This window comes from Oncorhynchus tshawytscha, linkage group LG08 (genome assembly GCF_018296145.1).
Source record: "Oncorhynchus tshawytscha isolate Ot180627B linkage group LG08, Otsh_v2.0, whole genome shotgun sequence".
NCBI lineage: Eukaryota > Metazoa > Chordata > Actinopteri > Salmoniformes > Salmonidae > Oncorhynchus > Oncorhynchus tshawytscha.
The window spans coordinates 85,456,990-85,472,260 of NC_056436.1; the positions used below are offsets into that span (position 1 = coordinate 85,456,990).

Below are 15,271 nucleotides of genomic sequence, written 5' to 3' on the forward strand. Positions count from 1 at the left end.
AAGTTGATCACCTTTCAAAGCAGAATTATTTTCCCATTGTTTCCTCAACTACAGTGTATAATATACCATTTTGTAGCTCTGAGTCTCTACTTTTATCCAAAGTAAAAAACAGAAGTACAAATGTTGCTACATAAGACCGAATCCAGGTGATGAGTCACATATAGTCACATTTCCTCTTCTGCTTGCATCAGCCATCAAGTTGTTTTGGTACTTCTCTTATGCACTACGCTTTTCAGCTCGTTTACTACACCATAGGTCAATATAGTCTACCTGCCTTCTGTCCATTGTGCCAATAGTGGTAATTTGTCCAGAGCTACAACAGGCTAACTTGCAATCATACCACACATAAAAGCATTCAAATATGCACCAATTTTCAATATAAATAGCTGACAGGCAGCGGAGAGGCCTGGTGTAGCGGAGAGGCCTGGTGTAGCGGAGAGGCCTGGTGTAGCGGAGAGGCCTGGTGTAGCGGAGAGGCCTGGTGTAGCGGAGAGGCCTGGTGTAGCGGAGAGGCCTGGTGTAGCGGAGAGGCCTGAGGCCTGGTGTAGCGGAGAGGCCTGGTGTAGCGGAGAGGCCTGGTGTAGCGGAGAGGCCTGGTGTAGCGGAGAGGCCTGGTGTAGCGGAGAGGCCTGGTGCAGCGGAGAGGCCTGGTGTAGCGGAGAGGCCTGGTGCAGTGGAGAGACCAGGGCCTGACCTGGTGTAGCGGAGAGGCCTGGTGTAGCGGAGAGGCCTGGTGTAGCGGAGAGGCCTGGTGTAGCGGAGAGGCCTGGTGCAGCGGAGAGGCCTGGTGCAGCGGAGAGGCCTGGTGTAGCGGAGAGGCCTGGTGTAGCGGAGAGGCCTGGTGTAGCGGAGAGGCCTGGTGTAGCGGAGAGGCCAGGTGTAGCGGAGAGGCCTGGTGTAGCGGAGAGGCCTGGTGTAGCGGAGAGGCCTGGTGCAGCGGAGAGGCCAGGTGCAGCGGAGAGGCCTGGTGTAGCGGAGAGGCCTGGTGTGGCGGAGAGGCCAGCGGAGAGGCCTGGTGCAGCGGAGAGGCCTGGTGCAGCGGAGAGCCAGGTGTAGCGGAGAGGCCTGGTGCAGCGGAGAGACCAGGTGCAGCGTAGAGACCTGGTGTGGCGGAGAGGCCTGGTGCAGCGGAGAGACCAGGTGCGGTGGAGAGACCTGGTGCGGCGGAGAGGCCTGGTGCAGCGGAGAGGCCAGGTGCAGCGGAGAGGCCAGGTACAGCAGAGAGGCCAGGTACAGCAGAGAGGCCAGGTGTAGCAGAGAGGCCAGGTGTAGCGGAGAGGCCAGGTGCGGTGGAGAGGCCAGGTGCGGCGGAGAGGCCAGGTGTAGCGGAGAGGCCAGGTGCGCCATTGCGCATTAAAGAACAGTGAAGACAAGCAGCTCAGAAATCTCCCCTATTGATCTTGTTTATGGACAAAAACATGATCCTACCTAGAATAGCCTACAGCACCACAATTCAATAAATTATTACTTACGTTATCATTTTCAAGTTCGTACAATTGAGTTCAATTCTACTCTAGGTTGTAAACTGCAGTGAAAATGTCATTTGAATAATGGCAAAAAATTATGTTGAACGTTTCATTCCATTTGGATGAGTTGTGGGTCTACTCTGGAGCAGATAATAATGTAAGTAATAATTCATTCAATTGTGGTGCTGTAGGCTTATAGAAAGAAACACCCGTCTACTAACCACAGGTCCTGGCAATCATCATTACCTACACCTGTTCTCCTTTACTACACACAACCAGTTTGTGTCCAGTGGGTATTGGAATCTAGAATCTCTGTAGGCTGTAGGCTTATAGAAAGAATCATTATTACCTACACCTGTTCTCCTTTACTACACACAACCAGTTTGTGTCCAGTGGGTATTGGAATCTAGAATCTCTGTAGGCTGTAGGCTTATAGAAAGAATCATCATTACCTACACCTGTTCTCCTTTACTACACACACCTGAACTTCATTATCACTTTGATTACCTTCCCTTTATTTAACTCTCAGTAGCCCTCAGTCATCAGACAGTTTTGGTTTGTTTTCATGTTCAGTACCCATCTCCTGTTTTGTTCAGTTGCCTTGAATCTTTGTTATTATTAAGCTGCTTGCTGCTTCCTGACTCCCTGCGTATGACGTGACAGAATACTGCCTCGTCTTATGGAAGCAGCAAAGGATAAAACCATCTTCCAGACGGTCAAGAAACAGGATCATCTACTCCACCAACACCACAACCAGCTGGTGCAACTGGGTACCGCCCTGAAGGAGGTCCTCCTCGTTCTCCACCGCCTCGACTCCACCAGCTAGGTTCTCAATACCCCTATGCCTCCTACAACTGGTTGTCACACTGAGCCAGTCCCCAAGCCTACACAGCCGTCCGCCCAGGTCAGCGATGCCTGACTGTCCCTGCCGGAAAAGTATGACTTACTCCATCAAAATGCCTTGGATTTCTACTCCAGTGCTCCCTCTATTTCACCAATCAGACGGGAGCCCCCACCACCGAGAGGTCCACGATATTTTCCCTGCTGACCGGGCGGGTGTTGGTGTGGGCTACGGCCATCTGGGAGAGAGGAGAGGAGGAGATGGGTTCCTGTGAGAGGTTCATGGCTCTGTTCAGGGGATCTTCGACCATCCTCCAGAGGGCAGAGAGGGAGGTGAGTGACTTCTCTGGGATCGCCGGGATAAACTTCTTTGGGAGCACCGGTGCCCACCTCACCACTCGCTTCCCTCCTTCGGCTGTCCTGAGGCAGAGCCTGAACCCATGAAGGTAAGGGTCACACACATCTCCGCAGCAGAGCGGCATCACCGGAGACAGCTGGGGCTCTGTCCGTATTGTGACCAGAAGGGGCGCCAGCTTCAGAGGGGCGACCCCTTGACCTTCCGTCTCCCAGGGTAGGTGTGAGTTTTCCATTTTCATCGTTTTCCGCCAAACCCTTTCTGGTTTCCATTTCACTGGCTGGCTGTCCTTCAAGTGTTGTCTCTACAGCTGTAGTGGACTCCAGTGCCGCGGGGAATTCCATCGACCAGGCCCTTGCCTCCTCCCTGAACATAACCTCTTACCCGTTCTCCTCTACCTTTTTCCGGTCCAAGCCCTGGATAAACAGCCATTTGGATCTGGCACAATCACACACATCACAGCGCCCCTAACCCTCACAGTGGGACGCCATGCACCAGGAAAGCCTTCCCTTCCTCATCAACACTTTACATCTTTACATCATCAACCCCACCATCTCCTGGTCGAAGATGAAAATTACTGCCTGGGGACCGGGATGCCGGAGGACCTGCTTTTCCGTACCCTGTGGTTTCACGCCGGTTGAGAGTCCTGTAAGTGCCCTCTAGCCCGTCAATCCGTCCTCCCGTATCGTTGGCCCTGTATTTTGGTACATAGATGTGGACATCCGCCAGGCTCTGGAGAGGGAAGTCGCTCCTGCAGTCTGCCCTCCAGAACGCATCTACTCCCCATCACATCCACCCCTGGACTTCACCTTGACTACCTTCCCTTTATTTAACCCTCAGTAGCCTCAGTCATCAGGGAGCATTGGTTTGTTTTTATGTTCATTACGCATCTTCTGTGTTGTTCATTTGCCTTTCATCGTTGTTATTAAACTCCTCCTTCTGCAGCTGCTTCCTGATTCCCTACATATATGTGACATGCACATGTTCATCATTTCCAACTATAATATAATTCCAGCATCAAAACTGTGCAACGGCCATTCAATGAATGGGAACAGATATGTGAATATATATGTATCTTTTTTACGTTGGGGAGGGAGATGCATTTCATTTAATGACACCTTAAGTTGGACGAGAACCATTTCCGATTCCATGTAGAATCCTTGTCACTGAGGGTCCTGGAACCCAAAATAGTTCTACTTGAACCCCCACCCCCCCCGCAGAAAATCTACCTGGACCCAAGAAGGGGACAGTTGAAGAACCCTTTTGGAACCCTTTTGTCCTTCTGTCCCGTGGTCTATGTCTGTCTACTGATCTAAATCTCTAGAGGAAATATTCCCCTGTTCTCGACAGGTGACCTCTCTGTTCTGTAACTCACAACACCATGTAAACAACTGGCTCTTAATTGATGCTTGGTCTTTGGTACCACTTTATAGTTAAATATCCTTGCGTATATATTTCATCCTTTGTTCGGCAGATTCTTGTCCCTGATGTTATGGAGGGAAAAACAGGGTTGAAAAGGGGGGATGGGGGGAGGAGAGGGGGCTCCCTCCTAGGTCCGCCCCATACATCCCTGTATTGAATATGAAAATATATGATGGCATAACGTGTTCAGTATGCAAGCATGAAGGAAACCATATGAACAGGAGGCCAGACAAAGAGCCTACTGTGCTCCAAGTACGACCACTCCCCCCTCCTCTCCCTTCCCCTTCTCTCTTTCCCCTCTGTCTTATTCAATTGAGGGAGCAGGAGGAGAGAGCGAGAGAGAAAGAGAGAGAGATGAGAACAGAGCCCTGCTCAGGGAGAAAGAGAGAGAAAGTCCTACTCAGAGAGTGAGAGGGGAAGGGGGGGAAGTCCTACTCAGAGAGTGAGAGGGGAAGGGGGGGAAGTCCTACTCAGAGAGTGAGAGGGGAAGGGGGAAGTCCTACTCAGAGAGTGAGAGGGGAAGGGGGAAGTCCTACTCAGAGAGCGAGAGGGGAAGGGGGGGAAGTCCTACTCAGAGAGCAAGAGAGAAAGAGAGAGAGAGAGAGAGAGAGAGAGAGATATGAGAGGTATGAGAGAGTTCGACCCAGACAGAGGTAGAAGAGGGAGCCCTGAGGAGCTAAAAAGGGGCAGGACAAACTAGCCACACACCTCGCACACACAGACCCACCGGGAGTACAGGTGAGCTGCAACTACTAGTGTACAGCTGCTATCTGTTATACAGGAATCATCTCCAATCGGTTGCTTTGTAGTGGCTAGATTAGACTTTTTGGCGCATTAACGTTTAGATGCACGTGGACTTGTACTTTGAGTTTTACCTACAGTTAATGACGTCGATCTTTAAGTTGTGAGACTCTATCTCTCCCGGGGGAAGAGAGTGCATGGGACTGAAAATAAATACAAATGGGGGGGGACATGAACTCTGATACGTTAACCTTTGAACTAACTGATGACAAACATCTGTCGGATGCTATTTAGTCACTTTCCCTTTGTGCAGGCTGTAGGTTTGCAGAGGGGGCTGGCTAATTAACTGGTGGTCACATTACCACTGCGGTCAGCTAGAGCTGTCACTGATAGACTAGCCTATTGTCTTGACTGTGACTGTGTGGAGCCTTGATGTGGCCAGTCCCAGTTAGGGACTTAGAGCAGCCGTGACTGTGTGGAGTCTTGTAGCCGTGTAGAGTAACGTTAGAGGGTGTAACAGATGGAGGGGTAGCTAGCTGGAGACTGTATTGTCTTGACTGTGACTGTGTGGAGTCTTGTAGCAGTGTAGAGTAACGTTAGAGGATGTAACAGATGGAGGGGTAGCTAGCTGGAGACTGTATTGTCTTGACTGTGACTGTGTGGAGTCTTGTAGCAGTGTAGAGTAACGTTAGAGGATGTAACAGATGGAGGGGTAGCTAGCTGGTGACTGTATTGTCTTGACTGTGACTGTGTGGAGGCTTGTAGCAGTGTAGAGTAACGTTAGAGGATGTAACAGTTGGAGGGGTAGCTAGCTGGAGACTGTATTGTCTTGACTGTGACTGTGTGGAGTCTTGTAGCAGTGTAGAGTAACGTTAGAGGATGTAACAGTTGGAGGGGTAGCTAGCTGGAGACTGTATTGTCTTGACTGTGACTGTGTGGAGTCTTGTAGCAGTGTAGAGTAACGTTAGAGGATGTAACAGATGGAGGGGTAGCTAGCTGGAGACTGTATTGTCTTGACTGTGACTGTGTGGAGTCTTGTAGCAGTGTAGAGTAACATAACAGTCAGAGAGAGCCATAACAGTCAGAGAGAGCCATAACAGTCAGAGAGAGCCATAACAGTCAGAGAGAGCCATAACAGTCAGAGAGAGCCATAACAGTCAGAGAGAGCCATAACAGTCAGAGAGAGCCATAACAGTCCGTTTTTATACCCTATGTTAATTAATTAATTGGTTATTACAGACGTAACGTATTCAAGTTGATGCCATGAAATCGACACCTCATTTATTCAGGTAACTGTGTTGATGTCTTGGGAATGTAATATACCTTTACATAACTTTTAATAAACAGCTAATTAATCATTTTGCTTGAACGATGCTGGCACAATGCCAAAACATTTTATTTTATTTTTGGCACATTTTTCTCACAATGGCTTTTATGTTGTTGTTTCAGAGTGCTGCCCAGCCCACACATACACTGAACACAAATATTAACACAACATGCAACAATTTTAAAGTTTTTACTCGGGCACCCGAGTGGTACAGCGGTCTAATGCACTGCATCTCAGTGTAACAGGTGACACTACAGTCCCTGGTTCAAATTCAGGCTGTATCACATTGAGCTGTGATTGGGAGACCAATCCTCAGCACAAGGTGCACCTGTGTAATGATCATGCTGTTTAATCAGCTTCTTAATATGCCACGCCTGTCAGGTGGATGGATTATCTTGGCAGAGATAACAGGGATGTGAACAGATTTGTGCAGAAAAAAAAGATAATTAAGCTAGTTGTGCATATAGAACATTTCTGGAAATGTTTATTTTAGCTCATGAAACACAAGACCAATACTTTACATGTTGCGTTTATATTGTTGTTAAATATTTCAGCACCTCCCTTCTCTGAAGATCTAAACTCTTACGTCTTTTATTCCATCTTCTGAGAGTTTTGGATGAAAGAAACTCTTGGAATGCTGTGTTTAACACACCTATTGTAGGTAATCTATTTATCATTTAATCATTATTTAAAGTTCTCCACCCGCAGCTCCCGGTGTGGGCTGTGTTTCATATCTCACACACTGAATTACAGGCTTTATTATCACATAATGTAGGAGACTAAATATGAGAGAGAGAGAGGAGGAGAGCGAGGGAGGCAGCTGTAGCTAGAAGAGAGAGAGAGAGAGAGACAGAGGAGAGTGAGGAGAGCGAGAGAGAGAGAGAGAGGAGAGCGAGGAAGGCAGCTGTAGCTAGAAGAGAGAGAGAGAGAGAGAGAGAGAGAGACAGAGAGAGAGAGAACATAATTTCTGAGGTTGATTGAAGTCTGTGCTTGACGTTGTTTTGATTTTTAGTCATCACCTCCAACACAAGCCAAGGCATGCCGGGGCTATCACTGCCCCCCTCCCTCCTCATTCTTCTCACTCCTCCTCCTCCTCTTCTGAAGAGGAATCACAAACCAGGAATGCAATTTTTTTGAGCAAAACCCAAAATTATTTTGGAAGTCATTAAATGGCCCTTTGTGTCTGAACAGGAAAGAGTAGAGTAGATCCTGCTAGACCCCTGTCTGTGCTGTGTGTGTGTGTGTACCTACAGCCCCCGGGGGTTTGCCATGGCAACCTGTCAGTCAAGGTATGCACTAGCCTGAATAATATGGCATAGGTAACGGATACACCTGAAATCCTCTCAGGAATGCTCTCTCTCACTCGTCTGATATTCATACTCACATATCACATTATTCTATTAGTACATGGAGTGGGTATTACATGGAGTGGGTATTGCATAGAGTGGGTATTGCATAGAGTGGGTATTACAGAGTGGGTATTGCATAGAGTGGGTATTACATAGAGTGGGTATTGCATAGAGTGGGTATTACATAGAGTGGGTATTGCATAGAGTGGGTATTACATAGAGTGGGTACTGCATAGAGTGGGTATTGCATAGAGTGGGTATTGCATAGAGTGGGTATTGCATAGAGTGGGTATTGCATAGAGTGGGTATTGCATAGAGTGGGTATTACATAGAGTGGGTATTGCATAGAGTGGGTATTACATAGAGTGGGTACTGCATAGAGTGGGTATTGCATAGAGTGGGTACTGCATAGAGTGGGTATTGCATAGAGTGGGTATTGCATAGAGTGGGTATTGCATAGAGTGGGTATTGCATAGAGTGGGTATTGCATAGAGTGGGTACTGCATGGCAGTATACTGTAGACAGATGAATGGTATGACAGTACTGTTAAGGTAAGCTGATTGACAGGTGAACTGATAGACAGGTGAAGTGACAGACAGGTGAACTGATAGACAGGTAAGCTTATAGACAGGTGAACTGACAGACAGGTGAACTGATAGACAGGTGAACTGATAGACAGGTGAACTGACAGACAGGTAAACTGACAGACAGGTAAGCTGATAGACAGGTGAACTGATAGGCAGGTGGACTGATAGACAAGTAAGCTGATAGACAGGTGAACTGATAGACAGGTGAACTGACAAACAGGTGAACTGAGAGACAGGTGAACTGACAAACAGGTAAGCTGATAGACAGGTGAACTGACAAACAGGTGAACTGAGAGACAGGTGAACTGACAAACAGGTGAACTGATAGACAGGTGAACTGACAAACAGGTGAACTGATAGACAGGTGAACTGACAAACAGGTGAACTGATAGACAGGTGAACTGACAAACAGGTGAACTGATAGACAGGTGAACTGACAAACAGGTGAACTGATAGACAGGTGAACTGATAGACAGGTGAACTGACAAACAGGTGAACTGATAGACAGGTAAGCTGATAGACAGGTGAACTGATAGACAGGTGAACTGACAAACAGGTGAACTGACAAACAGGTGAACTGATAGACAGGTGAACTGACAAACAGGTGAACTGACAAACAGGTGAACTGACAAACAGGTGAACTGACAAACAGGTGAACTGACAAACAGGTGAACTGACAAACAGGTGAACTGATAGACAGGTGAACTGACAAACAGGTCAAATCAAATCAAATGTATTTATATAGCCCTTCGTACATCAGCTGATATCTCAAAGTGTACAGAAACCCAGCCTAAAACCCCAAACAGCAAGCAATGCAGGTGTAGAAGCACGGTGGCTAGGAAAAACTCCCTAGAAAGGCCAAAACCTAGGAAGAAACCTAGAGAGGAACCAGGCTATGTGGGGTGGTCAGTCCTCTTCTGGCTGTGCTGGGTGGAGATTATAACAGAACATGGCCAAGATGTTCAAATGTTCATAAATGACCAGCATGGTCAAATAATAATAAGGCAGAACAGTTGAAACTGGAGCAGCAGCACGGCCAGGTGGACTGGGGACAGCAAAGAGTCATCATGTCAGGTAGTCCTGGGGCATGGTCCTAGGGCTCAGGTCCTCCGAGAGAGAGAAAGAAAGAGCGAAGGAGAGAATTAGAGAATTCACACAGGACACCGAATAGAACAGGAGAAGTACTCCAGATATAACAAACTGACCCTAGCCCCCCGACACATAAACTACTGCAGCATAAATACTGGAGGCTGTGACAGGAGGGGTCAGGAGACACTGTGGCCCCATCCAAGGTGAACTAATAGACAGGTAAGCTGATAGACAGGTGAACTGATAGACAGGTGAACTGACAAACAGGTGAACTTGATAGACAGGTGAACTGATAGACAGGTGAACTGATAGACAGGTGAACTGATAGACAGGTGAACTGACAAACAGGTGAACTGACAAACAGGTGAGCTGACAAACAGGTGAACTTGATAGACAGGTGAACTGATAGACAGGTGAACTGATAGACAGGTGAACTGATAGACAGGTGAACTGATAGACAGGTGTGAACAGGTGAACTGACAAACAGGTGAACAGGTGAACTGACAAACAGGTGAACTGATAGACAGGTGAACTGACAAACAGGTGAACTGATAGACAGGTGAACTGATAGACAGGTGAACTGATAGACAGGTGAACTGATAGACAGGTGAACTGACAAACAGGTGAACTGATAGACAGGTGAACTGATAGACAGGTGAACTGATAGACAGGTGAACTGATAGACAGGTGAACTGATAGACAGGTGAACTGATAGACAGGTGAACTGACAAACAGGTGAACTGACAAACAGGTGAACTGACAAACAGGTGAACTGATAGACAGGTGAACTGACAAACAGGTGAACTGATAGACAGGTGAACTGACAAACAGGTGAACTGACAAACAGGTGAACTTGATAGACAGGTGAACTGACTGAAACAGGTGAACTGTGAACTGAAACAGGTGAACTGATAGACAGGTGAACTGATAGACAGGTGAACTGACAGAACAGGTGAACTGATAGACAGGTGAACTGACAAATAGACAGGTGAACTGACAAACAGGTAATCTTATACTGATAGACACAGGTGAACTGATAGGTAAACTTATAGACAGGTAGACAGGTGAACTGAACTGACAGACAGGTGAACTGATAGACAGGTAATCTTAGGTAGACAGGTGAACTGATAGACAGGTGAAATAGACAGGTGAACTGATAGACAGGTGAACTGATAGACAGGTAAACTGATAGACAGGTGAACTGATAGACAGGTGAACTGATAGACAGGTGAACTGATAGACAGGTGAATTGACAGGTGAACTGACAACAGGTGAACTGATAGACAGGTGAACTGACAAACAGGTGAACTGATAGACAGGTGAACTGACAGACAGGTGAACTGACAGACAGGTGAACTGACAGACAGGTGAACTGACAGACAGGTAAGTTGATAGACAGGTGAACTGACAGACAGGTGAACTGATAGACAGGTAAGCTGATAGACAGGTGAACTGACAGACAGGTGAAATGATAGACAGGTGAAATGATAAACAGGTGAACTGATAGACAGGTGAAATGATAGACAGGTGAACTGATAGACAGGTGAACTGACAAACAGGTGAACTGACAGACAGGTGAATGATGACAGACAGGTGAACTGAGGTAGACAGGTGAACTGATAGACAGGTGAACTGATAGACAGGTGAACTGATAGACAGGTGAACTGATAGACAGGTGAACTGATAGACAGGTGAACTGATAGACAGGTGAACTGATAGACAGGTGAACTGATAGACAGGTGAACTGATAGACAGGTGAACTGATAGACAGGTAATCTTATAGACAGGTGAACTGATAGACAGGTAAACTGATAGACAGGTGAACTGATAGACCGGTAATCTTATAGACAGGTGAACTGATAGGTAAACTGATAGACAGGTGAATTGACAGACAGGTGAACTGACAGACAGGTAAGTTGATAGACAGGTGAACTGATAGGTAAACTGATAGACAGGTGAACTGATAGACAGGTGAACTGACAAACAGGTGAACTGATAGGTAAACTGATAGACAGGTGAATTGACAGACAGGTGAACTGACAGACAGGTAAGTTGATAGACAGGTGAACTGATAGGTAAACTGATAGACAGGTGAATTGACAGACAGGTGAACTGACAGACAGGTAAGTTGATAGACAGGTGAACTGACAGACAGGTGAACTGACAGACAGGTGAACTGACAGACAGGTGAACTGATAGACAGGTGAACTGACAGACAGGTGAAATGATAGACAGAAATGTAGGTGAAGTTGATAGACAGGTATAGACAGGTGAGACAGGTGAACTGATAGACAGGTGAACTGATAGACAGGTGAACTGATAGACAGGTGAAATGATAGACAGGTAAGCTGATAGACAGGTGAAATGATAGACAGGTAAGCTGATAGACAGGTGAAATGATAGACAGGTAAGCTGATAGACAGGTGAACTGATAGACAGGTGAAATGATAGACAGGTGAACTGATAGACAGGTGAACTGATAGACAGGTAAGATGATAGACAGGTGAAATGATAGACAGGTGAAATGATAGACAGGTGAACTGATAGACAGGTGAAATGATAGACAGGTGAAATGATAGACAGGTGAACTGATAGACAGGTGAAATGATAGACAGGTGAAATGATAGACAGGTGAACTGATAGACAGGTGAACTGATAGACAGGTGAAATGATAGACAGGTGAAATGTCAGACAGGTGAACTGATAGACAGGTGAACTGATAGACAGGTGAACTGATAGACAGGTGAAATGACAGACAGGTGAAATGATAGACAGGTGAACTGACAGACAGGTGAAATGACAGACAGGTAAGCTGATAGACAGGTGAAATGACAGACAGGTGAAATGATAGACAGGTGAACTGACCGACAGGTGAAATGATAGACAGCTGTGTGGGTGTTTCCTTACATGTTTACTGTTGATATCCTTAATTTTCTATTATAACAGGAACAACTGTGAAATGTTCCCGGAAAAAGTAATGTATCTTTTTCCTGGGGAAAACACTGACAATATGAAACAAGCTGTGTGTGTGTGTGTTGTGTACATTGTAACACCTTTGAAGTTAAGCTTCATGTAATTGGAAGGTCGTGGGGATAAAGCAGCTAAGGTGCCATCAGACACCAGGTATGAGAGTAGTTGATGGGGTCAGGAGGCGATGCTGTCAGGGAGCGATGGGGTCAGGGAGCGATGGGGTCAGGGTGTGATGGGGTCAGGGTGCGATGGGGTCAGGGTGCGATGGGGTCAGGGGCGTGCTGTCAGGGAGCGATGGGGTCAGGTGCGATGGGGTCAGGGGGCGATGCTGTCAGGGAGCAATGCTGTCAGGGAGCGATGGGGTCATGGGGCGGCGATGGGGTCATGGGGTCAGGGAGCGATGGGGTCAGGGGGTCAGGGAGCGATGCGACCAGGGAGCGATGGGGTCAGGGAGCGATGGGGTCAGGGAGCGATGGGGTCACGGCGCGATGGGGTCAGGGGCGATGCTGTCAGGGAGCGATGGGGACAGGGAGCGATGGGGTCAGAGAGCGATGAGATCAGGGAGCGATGGGGTCAGTGAGTGTTGGATAGCGGGATGTTCCTGAACTTCAAAATCCACAATTACATCATAATTCTACACACATCCAAAAACCTAATCTCGGTACCCAGAACCAAGTCTCCTGCATGAGATACTATCCACAGTTGTTCTGAATAATAAACCGAAACACGAGGGTTGTATAGTTCAGTTCAGGATTTTTGAGGGATATAATAAGACCTGTTGATGTTTGTAGAACACATCCAAGCAGCATGACTGTGGACGTATTGGTCATTATGATTGTTGGAATATGGACACAAAACAGAGGTTGTGGAGTTCAGGGTTTAAATGTTGTTTTTTAAAGTTAAGAATCAGGAGAAACCAAGAGTGTTATGAAGTTTGGGATTTGATGGAAGCTTTCCCGGTGATTTCACTGTAGGGTCAGTGGTATTTCTGAATACAGAGAGACAGAGGTAGTGTAGTCCAGGATAGTAAGACATTTGCGCCGTCTTGCTCATGTTTTTCTGAACTAGGAAGTTGTCTTAAATTGGTCTAAATTTTGAAGGGGTAGTGCCGTTCTGGATTTGAGGGATATATATTAAGACAATTGAACATACGGGTTATGTTTGCCTGCCAGATTTAGTAACTCTTTTCCCCAGTGATGTCATGTCAGTCTGAACGATTCCAACTCCAACACATGTTCACAGTCTTGTGGTGAACAAATATTTACATATTATATTAAAAGATTTGTTTCAGAACCGAATTCTAGACATTCTTCCAGCAGATGTCCCTCAACGGAACAGATGGTCGCCACTTTGTAGATCCAAGATCGTAAACATCAACTTGCTGTGAACGTGTTGAAATGTACTCAACCTTGTAACGGCTCTCTTCTATCTCCTCCTCTGACGAAGAGGTAGAACAAGGATCGGACCAAAATGCAGCGTGATGATGATTCATGATATATTTTAATGAAGGAAAACCTATACAAACAGAAACTACAAAACTAACGAAATGAAATTATGAAAACCGAAACAGCCTATCTGGTGAAATACAAAACACTAAGACAGGAACAATCACCCACAAAACACACAGTGAAACCCAGGCTACCCAAATATGGTTCCCAATCAGAGACAACGAGAATCACCTGACTCTGATTGAGAACCGCCTCAGGCAGCCATAGACTATGCTAGACAACCCTACTCAGCCACAATCCCAATGCCTACAAAAACCCCAATACGACAACACAATAAACCCATGTCACACCCTGGCCTGAACAAATAATTAAAGAAAACACAAAATACTAAGACCAAGGCGTGACAAACCTGTCGTCAACATCCGTATCTCAAACTTTCCTAGTGATGAAATCTGTCAGAATGATGCTGTAAACGGAATAATACAAAACCTAAATCGTGTATGAAATAAAACGTGGCAAACTCAAAATGATGTCGTAAAATCGAAATGATGATAACCAGATTGATGTCAGCACATCTGTCCTCCCTCCTTCACACATCAACAAGAATCAAAGACACCTCTTGTCATTAATGTGTTCCAAATGGTATACAATACGTAAGTAGTGTACTATATAGGGGATATGGAGCAAGTTTAAAAAAATAATTACAATTTTTTTTTTAACCTTAACTAGGCAAGTCAGTTAAGAACAAATTCTTACTTTCAATGACAGCCTAGGAACAGTGGGTTAACTGCCTGTTCAGGGGCAGAATGACAGATTTGTACCTTGTCAGCTTGGGGATTTGAACTTGCAACCCTCCGGTTGCTAGTCCACCGCTCTAAACACTAGGCTACCCTGCCGCCCGCTAGGCTACCCTGCCGCCCGCTAGGCTACCCTGCCGCCCGCTAGGCTACCCTGCCGCCCGCTAGGCTACCCTGCCGCCCGCTAGGCTACCCTGCCGCCCGCTAGGCTACCCTGCCGCCCGCTAGGCTACCCTGCCGCCCGCTAGGCTACCCTGCCGCCCGCTAGGCTACCCTGCCAACTCTGTTAAGCAGACATTGTGTCTAAACAATGCAACCCTTTTCCTCCTCTCACATTGGTCTTGGGTGTGGACACATCAGGTACCCACTAGGTAGCCCAGCTCATTTCAACGTGGTGGAGAATTTGGTAATATTTGGTAGATAATGTTGATCATTGAGATTTCCCCCCCCCACCCCCAAAAAAAGCACATCAAAGTGTGTAACACAACTTTGTGTGTTATCGTTGTGCTATGATCTTTGTGTGTTATCGTTGTGCTATGATCTTTGTGTGTTATCGTTGTGCTATGATCTAATAGCAGGACCAAATGACCTGGATTGGAGTTAGTTGATATTACACTAAAGTACATGGTGCAAGTGATTTATAAGGACTTTTGAGATTCTGTGCATATTACTACAGCGATTGTGAAGATGTCCACTGACCTGACCTATGACCCTGAAGACTTTCTATGATTTAAAAAAAATATTTGTATTTATTTTACTTGGCAAGTCAGTTAAGAACAAATTCTTATTTTCAATGACAGCCTAGGAACAGTGGGTTAACTGCCTGTTCAGGGGCAGAACGACAGATTTGTACCTTGTCAGCTCGGGGGTTTGAGCTTGC

General features: G+C 46.5%; 1 protein-coding gene across 1 annotated transcript in view; it reads left to right on the forward strand.

The window, feature by feature from the left end:
- The first annotated feature begins 4,681 nt into the window (after window positions 1-4,681).
- Window positions 4,682-15,271, forward strand: part of LOC112255864 (synaptopodin) — a 71,002-nt gene continuing 60,412 nt past the window's right edge. The window contains exon 1 of the mRNA XM_042326135.1: window positions 4,682-4,821. The gene's annotated coding sequence lies outside the window, so the exon portion shown is untranslated. The remainder of the gene's footprint in view (window positions 4,822-15,271) is intronic.